This window comes from Pseudopodoces humilis, chromosome 6 (genome assembly GCF_049639895.1).
Source record: "Pseudopodoces humilis isolate 2021_Gansu_Grassland_sample_001 chromosome 6, ASM4963989v1, whole genome shotgun sequence".
NCBI lineage: Eukaryota > Metazoa > Chordata > Aves > Passeriformes > Paridae > Pseudopodoces > Pseudopodoces humilis.
The window spans coordinates 20,786,273-20,800,407 of record NC_142205.1 but is presented as its reverse complement, the minus strand read 5'-3'; the positions used below and the strand labels follow the sequence as shown (position 1 = coordinate 20,800,407).

General features: G+C 33.8%; 1 long non-coding RNA gene across 1 annotated transcript; it reads right to left on the bottom strand.

Annotated features, from left to right (window-relative positions):
* Positions 1 to 622: 622 nt before the first annotated feature.
* Positions 623 to 10,817, bottom strand: LOC148184123 (uncharacterized). Its single transcript, XR_015772817.1, has 5 exons — positions 10,578 to 10,817; positions 9,732 to 9,802; positions 7,760 to 7,854; positions 5,399 to 5,483; positions 623 to 923 (listed from the first exon to the last, which is right to left on the bottom strand). It is a non-coding gene; the product is annotated as an uncharacterized LOC148184123 (long non-coding RNA).
* Positions 10,818 to 14,135: the final 3,318 nt, after the last annotated feature.

Sequence of the window (14,135 nt, the reverse complement as noted above, 5' to 3'; positions counted from 1 at the left end):
TTGCATAAAAAAAAAAACCAAAACAAGAGAAATTAAATGTATACCTAGAAATCCCCACAATTTTTTCATTAAGTTACTAAAGTTTCACAGAACCTTTGATAATGGATATTTCCCTCACAGACTTTTTGGTCATTCTTTCTAGAATGAAGATAATTGTCCACTAGAATACAAAATAATTTTCCCAGGAGACATCCCAATTAATCTCTTGTCCCAGACCTGTCAGCTATTTATAGCCAGCAATATTTAAAATCTTTGAATAATTTTCTTTGTGGCATGAATGCAGATGGATAAGGACAAATGCATGACAGTCCTCAAGTCTAGACTTGACTTTATAAACTTTTTGGAAAAATAGCGTGCAAATCAAACTGCTTGATATTGTTTACTTACCTTGAAGATATAAAGATGAAGGATTCAGCTAAACCTGGCTAAACTGGATTCTGTAAGCTCCAGAAGTGTTAAAGATTTCAAGCTACTTATTCACACTGTTAAGCCATCACTCTCCAGGAAAGGCTAAATACTCTATTATTGAGGTACCTGTCTAACTACTCACTTCTTTTAAAATTTAATTTTATACCTAAAGAAAAAGCTTTCTGCTAATAATTTTAAGTATTCCAGTCTTTCTCAATTCTCCTCAGCTCAAGTAATTGAGAATGTCCCCATATTTTACAGTTTTTGTCAGAGACAAAAATGAGAATAAAGAAAAGGGCAAGTAACCCATATCTCTATTATTCCACATATTAAGTTTATGCCATGAATTACGATTACACAACACTATATATTTACAGAGAATATATTCTTCTCTACAACTGTGGTGGTTTAACATCAGTTGGAAATTAGACTTCAAATAAGCCACTCCTCTTTCTCACACGCCTTCCAGTAGGAAAGGGACAGATTCAAAGACTTCGGGTTGAGATACCAATTTACTGAAACCAAAAAGACAATGGAATAAGAAATGCACAGTAACAGCAGCCATTTTAAGAAAATTATACAAGAAAAAGATGCTTTTTCCAGAAAAAAGGACTTCACAATCTTGCCTTAGTTCCATGTATCCACAGGGACAAAGATGGTGGAAGTTGTCTCTGCCTGGATTTTTTTGTTTGCTTTTTTGTCGTTGTTGTTGGGGCTTTTTTTTAAGCATATAAAAAACTCATTTTCTTGGGGCTTCTGAAAGCAAGTTTCTATCTAGCTTGTAATTTTTTTATTTTTTTATTTTTTGCCCCTGAAAACTTTCTCATATATTTTCCATTTGGATTTAAAAAAAAAAACCGAAAAAGAATATATAAGTAAGAGATAGGCCCTGCAAAATTACTCCAATTAATAGAGTCAACTTTCCTATTTATAAACTGAATAATCAGTTTTGTATGGTATAATCATATGTCACAGGTAGATCAATTACTCCATTACTACTTTGAGAGAGAAGAAAAATCTATTAAAAACCACATAACAGCACAATAAAAATCCATTCTAAATAACCTCATCTCTATTTGCTGAAACATCATGAAAATGAACATAAAACCCCAACCTAGATGGTCGTCAAACAAATGTGTTTTTTCTATAGCTTTTCTAATAAGTTAATATATGTATCTAATTATTGCAAACCAAACTCAATTCCTACAGAAAATAAAACCATAGGGCACAATCTTTCTTCATCTCATACAGCACTGTGTATTAGGGAGAATTCTCTTCATTATGTTCATATATGTTCTTGCTGCCTTTATCTTACCTTTCCTTTAGACATACAAAGCTGTAGACACAAGCTGCATCGAGGGGATAATACACTAAACTATAGCATAGATATGTTACTTGAAAGCACAGATGAGTAATTTAATGATTTTATGATCCATTCTGTTCGGAACTGAGTATTATTTGCCCTTACAGCATTATGTTTCTCCTCATTTGTCTCTGCTGCAACTTCTACATTGCTTGTGTATGCATGAAATTTTGACCCTGTTAAACTAAATATAAGCTTCTTTAACTACTGCTAGGGTTTATAGAGATTCAACATGTGTCTAAGGACACATGTCTAAGTCTTTTAACTGTGTTCTTTTGTGTTGCAGAGCACAGATAACCGAAAAGATGAACCAAGTGGCACTGGTGTTCAAAGACCAGCAATTGCACCTGATGGGTGAAAATAGTGGGGCAGAGCAAAGACTGAAGATGAAGAAAATAAAATATACTAAACTATACTAAAATAAAGAAATATAAAAAAAAGAAAAAAAAAAGCACAGGAGGCTTAGTGCAGGCTGAATATTTTTTAAATATAAAAAAAAAAGTTGAAAAGAAGGACAAGAAATACTAGTTAAAGAATAGATATGTGGCTAGAGAAGAAACTCAGTATTTGTACTGCACACTACTTATTCCAAAGTTAGAGATTTCATAGTTTAGCACAGCTTCATGAACATTTCTGAAGTTCACCACTTCAAACATGTGTTTTCCTGTCTTCTATATCTTTTAAATGCTGCAATTCTAGAGGAGATTAAAGTCCAAATAATTTAGCCTGTCCAATTTTATTATGAAAATATAAGCTCTTTACTCACCTGCAATCAGGAAACAAAGATAGATCAAGTATGGTATCTTTGCATTCACACAAGTATAAATAGATTTCAGACATTTTCCCTTGCTATAGTGTAACGTTCTCAGTTTGACCAGAGTGCCATTCTCAGTCAGCCATCTAAAGAGCAGTTGATTTAATTATACTCTTTGAATGTAAGTTTAGAATTGAAAACAAAGTCCATTAGCTATGTTTGATCTAGATACATATGCCATTTTAAATGTCTTTGAAAACAGTTTATGCAGATATTGTTTCTTTCTTTGTTCATTTGAGACTCTTAAGTGCTGGTCTCTTTTGTAAAGGGTTAATTAAACAGACCATGTGGGAAATGACTGAGCTAGAGATCCATTAAAACTGTTAATTGTGTAGAAGATAATTGTTCAAAGTTACGACTTTGTTTTGAAATCAAATTTTCAATATTTTACAGTAGGTAAAATTACTACTACCTGCCTCATGGGACTTTCTATTTATGGCATTCTCTTGTGGTTGAAAAGAAACCTGGTGGCAGAAAGAAAACAACTTTGCACTCAAGAGCATGAATTCAGATTTTTTTTTTTTATATGGGTCGAGGATAAGTTTACACAACCTGGGCAAATGCTTAAGGAACTTAAAATTGTCTGAGCGGGATTTTTTTTCCTGTTCTCAGATTATAGAAGAATGACAGGGTTTGGCAAAATACAGAAGGCAAAAAATGGTCAAAAAACAAAGCTACCTAGGTTTTCCCCTCATATAGTTATCCTGAAGACATTAATTTTGCTGGATACTGAACTCCAAGTGAGTAGACAGAAGAAATATCCTCAGGAACAAATCTAGGGGTTAAAAATAAAAACATCAACAAAAAACCCCACGTCACAAAACAAAGACCGAAACCAAGGAAACAGTCATAAATAAAGAGACAATAGAATTTCAAGGGAAAAGACTGAAAACATAAACACAAATAAGGAAGACATTTCATCCAGTGAATTTGGAACGTGAGATTATAAATTTCTATCCTAATTTGAGAAATAAAATGGAGAATTAGAAATTATGATTCAAGATATAAAAAGACTTTTTACAGAAAATACTGATGACAGCAACTACAGTTCGACCAGAGGTGTTGAAGGCTCAACTCTTTAAGAAGAAGAGAAACAAGGGGAAAAGTAATGTATATGAAAGAAGTGTCTCAGTGTTAAAGAAAAAAAGTAACAAGAATGGAATCAAAACTATGTGAAACACCTATTATGTGACAGTAAAAACTTAAAATTTCCAAGATGGAAAATCTGCTCTAGATCTTCAGTATTGACTATAAACAATAATATCTATGGGAGAAATAAGCAAAAAATAAAAAATAAGTGAAAGTATATGAAAATTGAAAAATTTATTTCCTACAGAAAGTACCATTGAACTGATTGATAGTACTGGAAAACAATCTTCACCAGCTTTTTCTGCAAAACAGCCAACGGACCAACTGCAAGGCTTACTATTTTTACCTTAGCAGTGAGTATCTGATGAAAGCACTACTCAATTATACCAAAGCTGAAAAACATAGTGATTGGGATGATAATGAAATTCTCTTTTTAGTCCAAAATAAATACATAATTTATTACTTCTATTAGCAGTGTTGTAGAAAGGAAAACTTAGATTACTCTAGGAAACATGTAGCAAGGCTGACAGAAATTGAGAATGATTAACATGATTCCTTTTGAAAGGGGTAGAACAGGGCAAATTAAGCTTCAAAAATCGTTTCTCTTTCTAAAATTAAAGGAGATCTGGTGTTTGAGGGTATGTTATATATTCATCATAAATCTGTCAAATTCTTTAATTTTTTTTTTCTGTCTTAATCCTTTCAAAATTCATGTATTTCAACATAAAGGAAGGAGAACAAATTGTTCTTTGGTTCACCACTAAAGTTATGTTTCTGAAGTTTGGTGATAAATCTTCCTTTATTTTTCATCAGCTGCAAACATCTGAAATATCTATGACATTGCCATACCATAGATTAATTTGCTATAGATAAGAAATAAAAATAAATAAGATGTATGCATTGAAAAAATGTATGAAAACAGATTTCTTACTTTCTAGCATCCTCCAGATATAGTTTTATGAAATTAAGATTATGACATTAAGGGAAATATCAGTAGTTGGGTTTTTTTTAGTCTTTTATCTTCAAAAATACCTTGTTGCTTATATTTCTGGGTGGTTAGTGGTCTCATATATGTTAAATATTTTTATTATTTCCTTGAGGTTTGAAAAAATTTGGTTTCATAACTCAGCCTCTCAATCTCCAATTCTACATAAAAAAAAAAATGTTCTGCTAACACACACAAATTATATACTATGAAAGTGTTGCGCTTTGTTTGACAGTAATTTATAAGCTACATTAAAAAATCCTAAATTTAAGTCATCTGAAGAGCCATGAGAAATTAATATAAGAAAGAAGAGCCAGTGTTTTTATTCAGGTGGTACTTCATGTTATTTTGAAATCCTATTTTTAAATTATTTGCGAGAAAGAACAGGAAAACTTCCTGTCTTAGATGAAGCAGGAAGAGCAAATGCTGCAAAGTAATTGTTCATGCAATATCAAAATGTAGCTACCATTCAAGGGTGAATCTTATGAAAATGCAGAACAATTTTATTTTAGAACTTAAAAAGAGTGCTAGGCATGCATAAACCATGATTCTTATGAAGTATTTAAATATTAAAAAGTCAAAATCCTTCATTTGACAGTGTCTGACCTTTAAGCTTATCTGCTTTTAAAATACATCTTACCAATCTACCAAAACTTTAATCACCTTCTCATTTCAGATATTGAAAGATTCCATTTAAATCAAGCAAAGGTCATCCTTCTTTGAAATATAGATTACTTACCTGCAGTTTTTAAAAAAGGGATGGCTGGAGAACAAACTCAGTAGAAACAGCTTTCTCTCCACACTGAGATAGTACTGAGTCAGCACTGGAAAGGATTAAACATAATTATGTGTGACTCCCAGAGACCATAAGGTCCAGACAAGAAATAAAATGCAATTCAGTTTCAAAATGTATGAAGTTCATATAGTTACCAAAAAAAGTGAAGAAATGAGATTTTATGTTATCCACTCTTTTTGAATTACTTAAACAGTGGGTAGGTTAAAATGGCACCAGAAGCATCAAGAGATAAAACCAAATGGGTATTCTCTCTGAGACCATTGAGTTTACTATGAAGTTTCTAACCTCTTCTGATTATTTACAAGCTAAATAAATTATCAGTTTCTCTTACCTGAAAAATATATAATTTCTTTTACTAAAATATTGCATTGTACTCTAATGCTTGTCCTCAAGCAGAAGCAAAATTTGAATATTTAAGATATAATCACAATATGGTTTCTAAGCCTCCAAATGACTGAACATTTAATAGAGAAAAACAACTTCTGTTATCTGGTCTTCCAAAAAAAAATATAGCAGAAGAGCTACCTCCAGCATTTACCCACACATGAGAAACTGAGTTTGTAGTTTATCTGATCTCATACATGTGAACATGAAATGGTTTTGAGCACACAAATGTCTAACGTTAACCTATTTAGAATTATATTTAAAATAACAATTAGCTTTTGGTTTAATTTTACATTGTAAAATATTACTTTTTTTAGAAAAGGTCTTATTTTCAGAGTCACAGAATCAATTAGGTTGGAAAAAAATTTCTGAGATTATCAAGTCCAACCTGTGACCCAACACCATCTTGTCAACCAGACCCTGGCACTGAGTGCTTCATCCAGGCTTTCCTTAAACACCTTCAGGGACAGTGACTCCACCATCTCCCTGGGAAGCCTGCTACAACATCTAATCAACTTTTCTGGGAAGAATTTCTTCCTAATGCTCAACCTAAACTTCCCCTTGTGCAGCTTATGACTGTATCCTCATCCTATTACTAATTACGTGGAAGAAGCAGCTGATCCCCACATGATTACAGGCATTTGTAGAATGATAAGGTCACTCCTGAGCCTTTTCTTCTCTAGGCTAAACAGCCCCAGCTTCTCATGGACTTCTCATAGAATATATGCTCCAGACTTCACCAGTGTTTTTGTCCTTCTCTAGACCTGCTCTACAACCTCAGTGTCCTTTCTGAATCAAGGTGTCCACAACAGGACCCTTTGATTTTCTCACAGTTTACAACTCTGATAACTTTTGGTACTTTTTAAATAGAATTGATTAGAGTCTTGTAATGCTGGGGCATTACACATTATATTTTCAAATGTGTAGGCTTTGATATTTTAATTAAAGGTTAAAAAAAGTCAGTGCAGAAATGTCTGTAAAATTAATAAAGCCATCAGTAATAGATTATAAATGGATATTTTTAGACAAGAATGACAATTTTAACAGGTATTTTTGTATTGATATTTAAGTTTTTCAAATAATGACCATACAAAACAATATATCTTTGATCTAACTTTCATAGACTAATTCAGTAACCACAAAAACATTTTCAGTTTTCAAGGCAGATTTTAAGTGAAAAAAAAAAAAATCATTAAAATCTTCCTTCAGAGAAAAGTTTATCTTCTCTACTGTGATTAATAGTTCAGTGCCATTACCCTCTGGTAAGAATGACTCAAAATATATGCTCTGAATTATTTAGAGTTAATCCGTTTCAATATAAGTATATTGGCATTATTTTTTATTGCTATCCAGTGTTTATCAGTTAAGACTCCATGACCATAAATTAATCTCTTTACAATTCACTGTTAGAGATGGTCTAGGCAATGAATATACATTACATGTGTATGTGTGTGTGTGTGTATGTAAATATGTATGTTTCACAATAAATAATTCTGAACATTCTAAAAATTCCTGGACTCAGAGCAAATTTGTTGATCAACATATTAACACTGGAACTTGGTCAAATGCTGCTTTGCACTCAGTGATCAGATGTGCATATGCACACAAAGCTTTGGAAGTAAGGACTGAATGTGACGTCGTATTATGTGAATACCAGTAGATTGTAATTTAATTATGGGCTAGTCATGAAGGTAATGACTTGTATATGTAACCTTAATTTTGCCATTTTATGTCTTGAATGTAAAGCTATACAAGCATATTGCTTTTTTATTTGCATTTTTTTTAATAACATATATAAATAAGAACAAATTTAAGTATTTGGTGCATGAAATATTTTCAGCTTGCAAATTGTTCAATTTTTCATCATCTAAAATATATAAGAAATATGAAAATATTTAGTAAATAAAGCCATTAACTTACCAGAAACAAATCTTTATCACACCATGGAGCTCATGAAGTTCTCAATATGTAGAATTCTTCGGTTAACACTGATGCATTTTAGACTACTAATACATCTGGTAAAATGAGGATTTTAGTCATTCATGGTAGCTGAATCAAAAAGTATTTTTCAATTACATTGGTTTAAGCCTTTTTCTTATGTATTTTTCAGTATTTTTTCTTTTACTTTAAAGAATAATTTATAAAAAAGATAGCTTCTTGCCTTTCTCAGCAAAACATGGTATTTGTCATACTTTTGAACAGCTTCATGCAGCTGTAGGTAATAATGTACTCTGACTTTTAAAAATATATGAGCTATGAGGTACTCTAAAAGTGTAATTTCATAATTATCCAATTAGGTAAAGAGAAAATGTAACAATATAGCCTGATGTAGATCTAGATGTCATTCATATAAAATTTTTAATTAAAAGCACAGTTAATAAATATGAAAGCAGACCACACAGGGAAAATATACACCATGTGTTGTTGATGTATTGAAAGTGTGACACAATCTCTCCTTCAGTAACTACATAGCTGTTATTGTTAGCTAAAGGGCTGAAAATAATCATATTTATACACTGGCTGAGTTGGGTTGATTCTAACCAACAGCCAAACATCCATCCTCCTTTGTCCTTCCTCCCTTGTCCTGCAGGTTGAGAAAAAATGGTATGGGGAAAGCAAGAAGACTCATGGGTCAGGATAAAGTTTAACAGCAAAAACTGTGTGCAGAGGTAAAGCAAAATAAGGACATTCTCCTTCACTTCCCAGCAGCAAGCAGTTGTGCCACTTACTGGAAGGCAGGGCCATAACATAGACACCAGTTGCTGGGGAGCACAAACACCATCACCATGAGTCTTCTCTTCCTTCTTTTTTCTCTGAGTTTTTATTACTGAGCTTGATGTCATGTAGGATGGAACATCCCTTTGGAAATTTAAGTCAGTTATCCTGGAGATACCTCCTCCCAAACTCTAGTCTGGCCTCAGCCTACTTGCTGAAGAGTGGTTGTGGTGGCGGAAAGAAGAAGGTGTTTAGAGCATGCAAGAAATGGTATTATCAACACTATCTTAAACATGGGTCCAAAGCACAGCATCACACAGGCTGCTATAAAGGAAATCAAATCCATTCCAGTCAGACCTAGTACACTCATGAGTGAGGTGGGAAAGGGCAGAAACATTTCTCCCTATATACTTCAAGTATATATATATATAGTTTTCTGTCATTTCAAGGGAGTTTAACTAAGAATCTTTAAATCTTTTGAACCATCTTTGTCTATTTAATCTCAGTCTAAATCACAGCTAATAAGCAAATTGCTTCCACAGGGCTTTAGAGACTTCAATCTGTCAGTCAGCATTGGTTATCAAGTGAGTAATGTCGAGTACACCATGCTCCAGTCATGGCCTAGTGCCCCAAACGTAAAGAATGATAAAATAGCTAGCTTCATAAGTTTTTTACTAGGCAGAGATAGAGAATGTCAGCAAAATGTAATATATAGGCATCTCAAATTGTCTGAAAAAGTAAACAATCTATTTCTATGATAAATAAGAAACTGTAATCTGCTTAAAAGTCAAGAAACCTGAGTTCTGCTTATACTGATGCTAACTTTCTAATACTGATTTTCTGTATCATTGGTCAAAGCATTCAGTTCTGTCAGAATTTGGATTACTGGAATACCTCATTAAATATTTAACCTCATGGTAAGAAAATTGCTATTTGAGGTCAGAGTTACAGTAATCCAAGATAAATACCTTTTTATTATACCAATGTTTTTGCCATAATATTAAAATCTGGCTACCTTGGATAAATATTTTATACATACATTATATATATGATATAATATATATATATATTCATGTCATATAATAATAATATGTAAGTTACTTATCAATATATAAACTTAAAACAATTAACTCAATTATAATTAATTATATATCTAGAAATTAAATATATATATGACCTATGCTTGATGAGATTATAATTGAATTCAGTCAGTCTTGCTCTCCAAGCAGTTTCTACTTCTTAAGGTATCTGAAAAGAAAATAAATAAGTATTAGAATTTATCTTGCATATATATATATATATCAGAACTTTTCTATGTACTGAACAGTATAAAATTATTTTCAGGACTTGAATAGTTCTGAAATACCCACCAATTTTCTTGTTTTCCACTTGCACACAAGTATCTAATTTTTACCACAATTTTACATTTACAGTTTTTTAAAATCTTTAATTTGTCTATATTTTGGGTTTTCTTTCATTTTTATTAGTATTTCAATGTAACATGGAAACATTTATGTACTAAAAGATGACAAAAAATTTTCAATTAATTATTTGTTTCCATATTTTTATATTAGACTGTATAAATAATGTTTTGTCATTTTAGATGTAAATAGGATAAATCTATAAAAGAGATCAGAAACTTCTTAAACTGTATGTTTCCATAAGGGTTATAAAAAAGAAATGCTGTAACAAACAAAAGAATTAATTTTATTATTTTTACAATTATTCTGAATTCTGTAACAGGAATAGAGGAAAATAGAAGAGAACTGAAGTTTTCCTCAGTAATTACATTTATTCAACATGTCTGCTTCCTTGCTTTCTCCCACCCCCACCATGAAACCTAGCATGAAATCAGACTCAATTCAGTTAAATTAATTTGTCAATTAGCAAAGTATTAATTTATGATTTGGGTATTGAAGGGAAATACAAGTAATTTAAATAAATATATAAATAAATAAATTATGTAAGGAGACACTTTTCTGCCCCGAGCCCATATTCAGCTCAGTGCAACCCAAGTCCTCACCTGCTCCTGGTGTGAACCGTGTTTGTCTTCATCACATCCTATGCTCAGCTCCTCCAAGATACTTTGGTGAACCATGGGAAGTGCAGAGGACTCATACAAGGCTCTAGGTTTCTTTCTGCTGCTCCCCACTTCTTGCTTCTTTTCCTCAACCACTTGTTACTGTTCTTCTGCTGTGGCATGGACCACTTGTGGCTGTAGTTCTTCATCAAGAAGGAAAAATAGCTGAGGCCTTCTTCCTTGTCATGGGGTGACTTTACCTTTAAGGTGGTTTTGGGAGCTAAGGAAGTTGAAGTTGCTGAGGCCTGATGGGAGTCTTTTCTCCTGACCAATTATCGGTCATTACTGGGAATTGACAGCAGTTTTGACCATTGAAAAGTGGGATCAACTTGTAAACACCTCCTTAAGATGTAAAGTCAGGGCACTTTTGTGCTCTTTGTTTCCTGGCTGTGAAAGGTAACAGAGCTCCGGCTGGCCTCCCGTTCTCTGCCAGGCCATGCGGCCCGGGCAGGGGCTGGGCTGGGCCCAGCGGCTCCCGGCCAGGAGATGGGGCCTGCGGGGCTTGCCCCGGGCTCTGGCCGGGCCAGGCCGGTCCCTGGCCCGGCTGCAGTTTTTGCTGTGACAAAATTCACCAGAGACTGCTGAGTAAAGAAAGGAAAAGCTCTTGACCTGCAGCGGGCCAAAACAGCGACTACACTCTCCAGAGCAGCCATGAGGAATTTTCCATCGCAGACAGCTCCAACTGCTGCTCTGGCAGAGATCACAGAACCATCTACAAAGCTTGGGCAAGATTTTAAACTTTTCATTACTCAGATGAGACTTGAAGATTAATCTTTTTATCCAGAGAAAGAAAAAGAGAGTAATCAACATGTAAGGAGACTTTATAAAACTATCAGAGACAGTAAAGAAAAGAATTAAGTTTCAGAAAAGGTAGAGAATAAGGAGATGCTTTATGAGCTGAAATACCTTTCTGTTGAGGCTATGGAAATGGACAATAAGGTCTTGAAAAAACTCCTTTAATTCATGACAGTATATAGGGAGGAATAGAGTGTTCAAAGTGTAAATTTTGAGTAAAAAGTAGTGATTGTGATACAGTGAAGTGCTGGAAACAGTGAAGTGAAAATTTAAAGCCTTGGGGGGCAATGAGAAAACTGTTTTCTAGTGAAGCTCACAGAGACAGATGAAGAAGACTTTTGCCTTTGAATAACTCATCCTTAAAATGACATCCCTAGACCCATGGCCCATACACACCTCAGAGTGAGGTGAAATGGGAGGAGTGGGCTCTGATGACAGGATTTCTGGGCAGCTGACATCAGGGCAATAGAAAACTATAGCAGAAATAGTTTTCTTGTGAGAGACTCCATAGATTAACAGAAGGAGACCTCTGTTTCTCTACAAAGACTGGTGAAAAGACTGTAGCAGGAATTGGGACTGTTTTAACCACCAAAGTTCCAAAGTTTTTGTCTCTGTTGTCATGTGAACAAGAGAATGGTGGGTAGTAGGGGATAAAAAGGGTTTTCTGGAAGTTTATTCTGGTGTTCTTATTATTGTAGTTTGTTAATAAACTTTCTTTATTCCTTTTAAGTTTTATGCCTGTTTTGCCCTTGTTCTAATCCATATCTCACAGCAAGAAATAAGTCATTTTTTAGTTACTGGTTTAAAACCACGACATTCCTACAAGGAGGAAGTCTCATGTTCACAGGCTCTGCTCTTCATGGGAGTATCTGCTGAAACAACAACGTAACAGTGTACAAACAATCATGGACATTTATGGGTTACTGTAACAGCTTCCTGACAGAGGTGATTGTGGATGAGCTGGACATGGATATTAAAGTAGTGGGAAGATTTGGATGCAGTGACCACGGAATTTAAAATCTTGAAAACAGGGAGAAGGACAAAACACAAGATTTCAGGACTTTCAGCAGTCTTTAACCACTACAGAGATCCATTTTGAAGATTCTGTGGGGAACTTCTAAGAAGTTCGAGAAAGGGAACTTTATTCAGCATGGTGAAACCATATCAGGAGTCCTATGTCCAGTTTTGGGCTCCACATTAAAGGAAAAAGTATAGACCTCCTGGAACAAGCCCAGCACAAGGCCAGAAAGGTGATGACAGGACTAGAGTACCTCACATATGAGGAAAGACTGAGAGAACTGGGATTGTTTAGCCTGGAGCAGGCTCAGGGAGAATCTCAACAATGTATGCATATATCTGCAGGGAGGATGGAAAGCATATGGAGCCAGACTCATTTCATATCACAGTGACAAGAAGCAATGGACACCAACTGAAAGACTGGATATCCAGTCTGAACATCAGGGAACAGTTTTTTACCATTACAGTGACTGACAACTGCAAAGGCTTCTGAGTGAGGTTGTGGAATCTCCATGTCTGGAGTTGTTTGAGCTCTCTGGATGATCTGCTATAGCTGATTTTTCTTACACTAGACAGTAGACCAGATGACATTCAATGGTCCCTTAAGGTGTAAAACCTTTTGTGATTCTGTGAAATAATTCTGTTTAACACTGTTTGTGAGGTTACATGAGTAATTTCAATCAAATTAAATCAGTACACTATTTTCAGTATATAAAATATTCCTGTTCTCTTTATTTCTCATTGAAATTATGTTAATAAAAATTTGTTAAGGAGAAACAATTTAAAATAGAGTTTTAATTAACAGAAAAGGTAAAAATATCTTGTGCTTTGGTCCTTTAAAGTCTGAAATAAAGTCATTAATTGAAATATGTATTAAATCAGTTTAGAAAAGAAATTTATTTCCAGTTTTGTAGTAAAGTATTATTTCCAAAGATAAAATTCATAAAGACAGCTATTTTCTTAAGAAATTGTGTCTCTTTATGAAGGAATGGATTGTAAACTCTTACTGCCCTGCTTTTCTTCATTGTTTTTCTGAGATACAGAACTTCTGAACTGGTAATGTATTTTAACAGTGAGTAGCCTTGAGACTTGAGAAAAATGGAATATATTAGGTGACTGCTCATTACAACTCCTCTACAAGCAGCTTGTAATAGAGGTTTTGAAGGAGAGAATTATGCTAATCCAAATAAAAAGAATAGGAGAAAAAGAGTAATAACACCACATATCAGTAGGCAAGCATCATATTCAGGCGATACCCTTTGTGAATAATGCAAAGTGATAAACAGTATTTTCTTCAAGCAGTAGGTATTTCAGTTGCATTCTTCCTTCTTCTTTATATAAAATAGCCTTTATTTTGCTGTAATAGTTGTGATTGTAATGTAATTTATAGTGATTGGTTAGGATACACATAATTTTCTATATTATCAAGCAATAGTGTGAAACTTGCCTTCTAATAATGAAAAAAAATATAAATGGGCACCTATGTCAGGACTCTATTGAACTGAGTGCGGAACATAAAGAACTCTCCAGAGAATCAAAAGTTCCTAATTTCAAAATCAAAAAAGCATATCAAAAGCAAAATCATTGAAAACAGGTGTGATGTGAATGAAAAGTTCCATTAAATGTAAGAATTTTAATCCATTCCTGAATGTGTCTGAGCAATGTGCAAGCATTTAAAAACCACTGTAA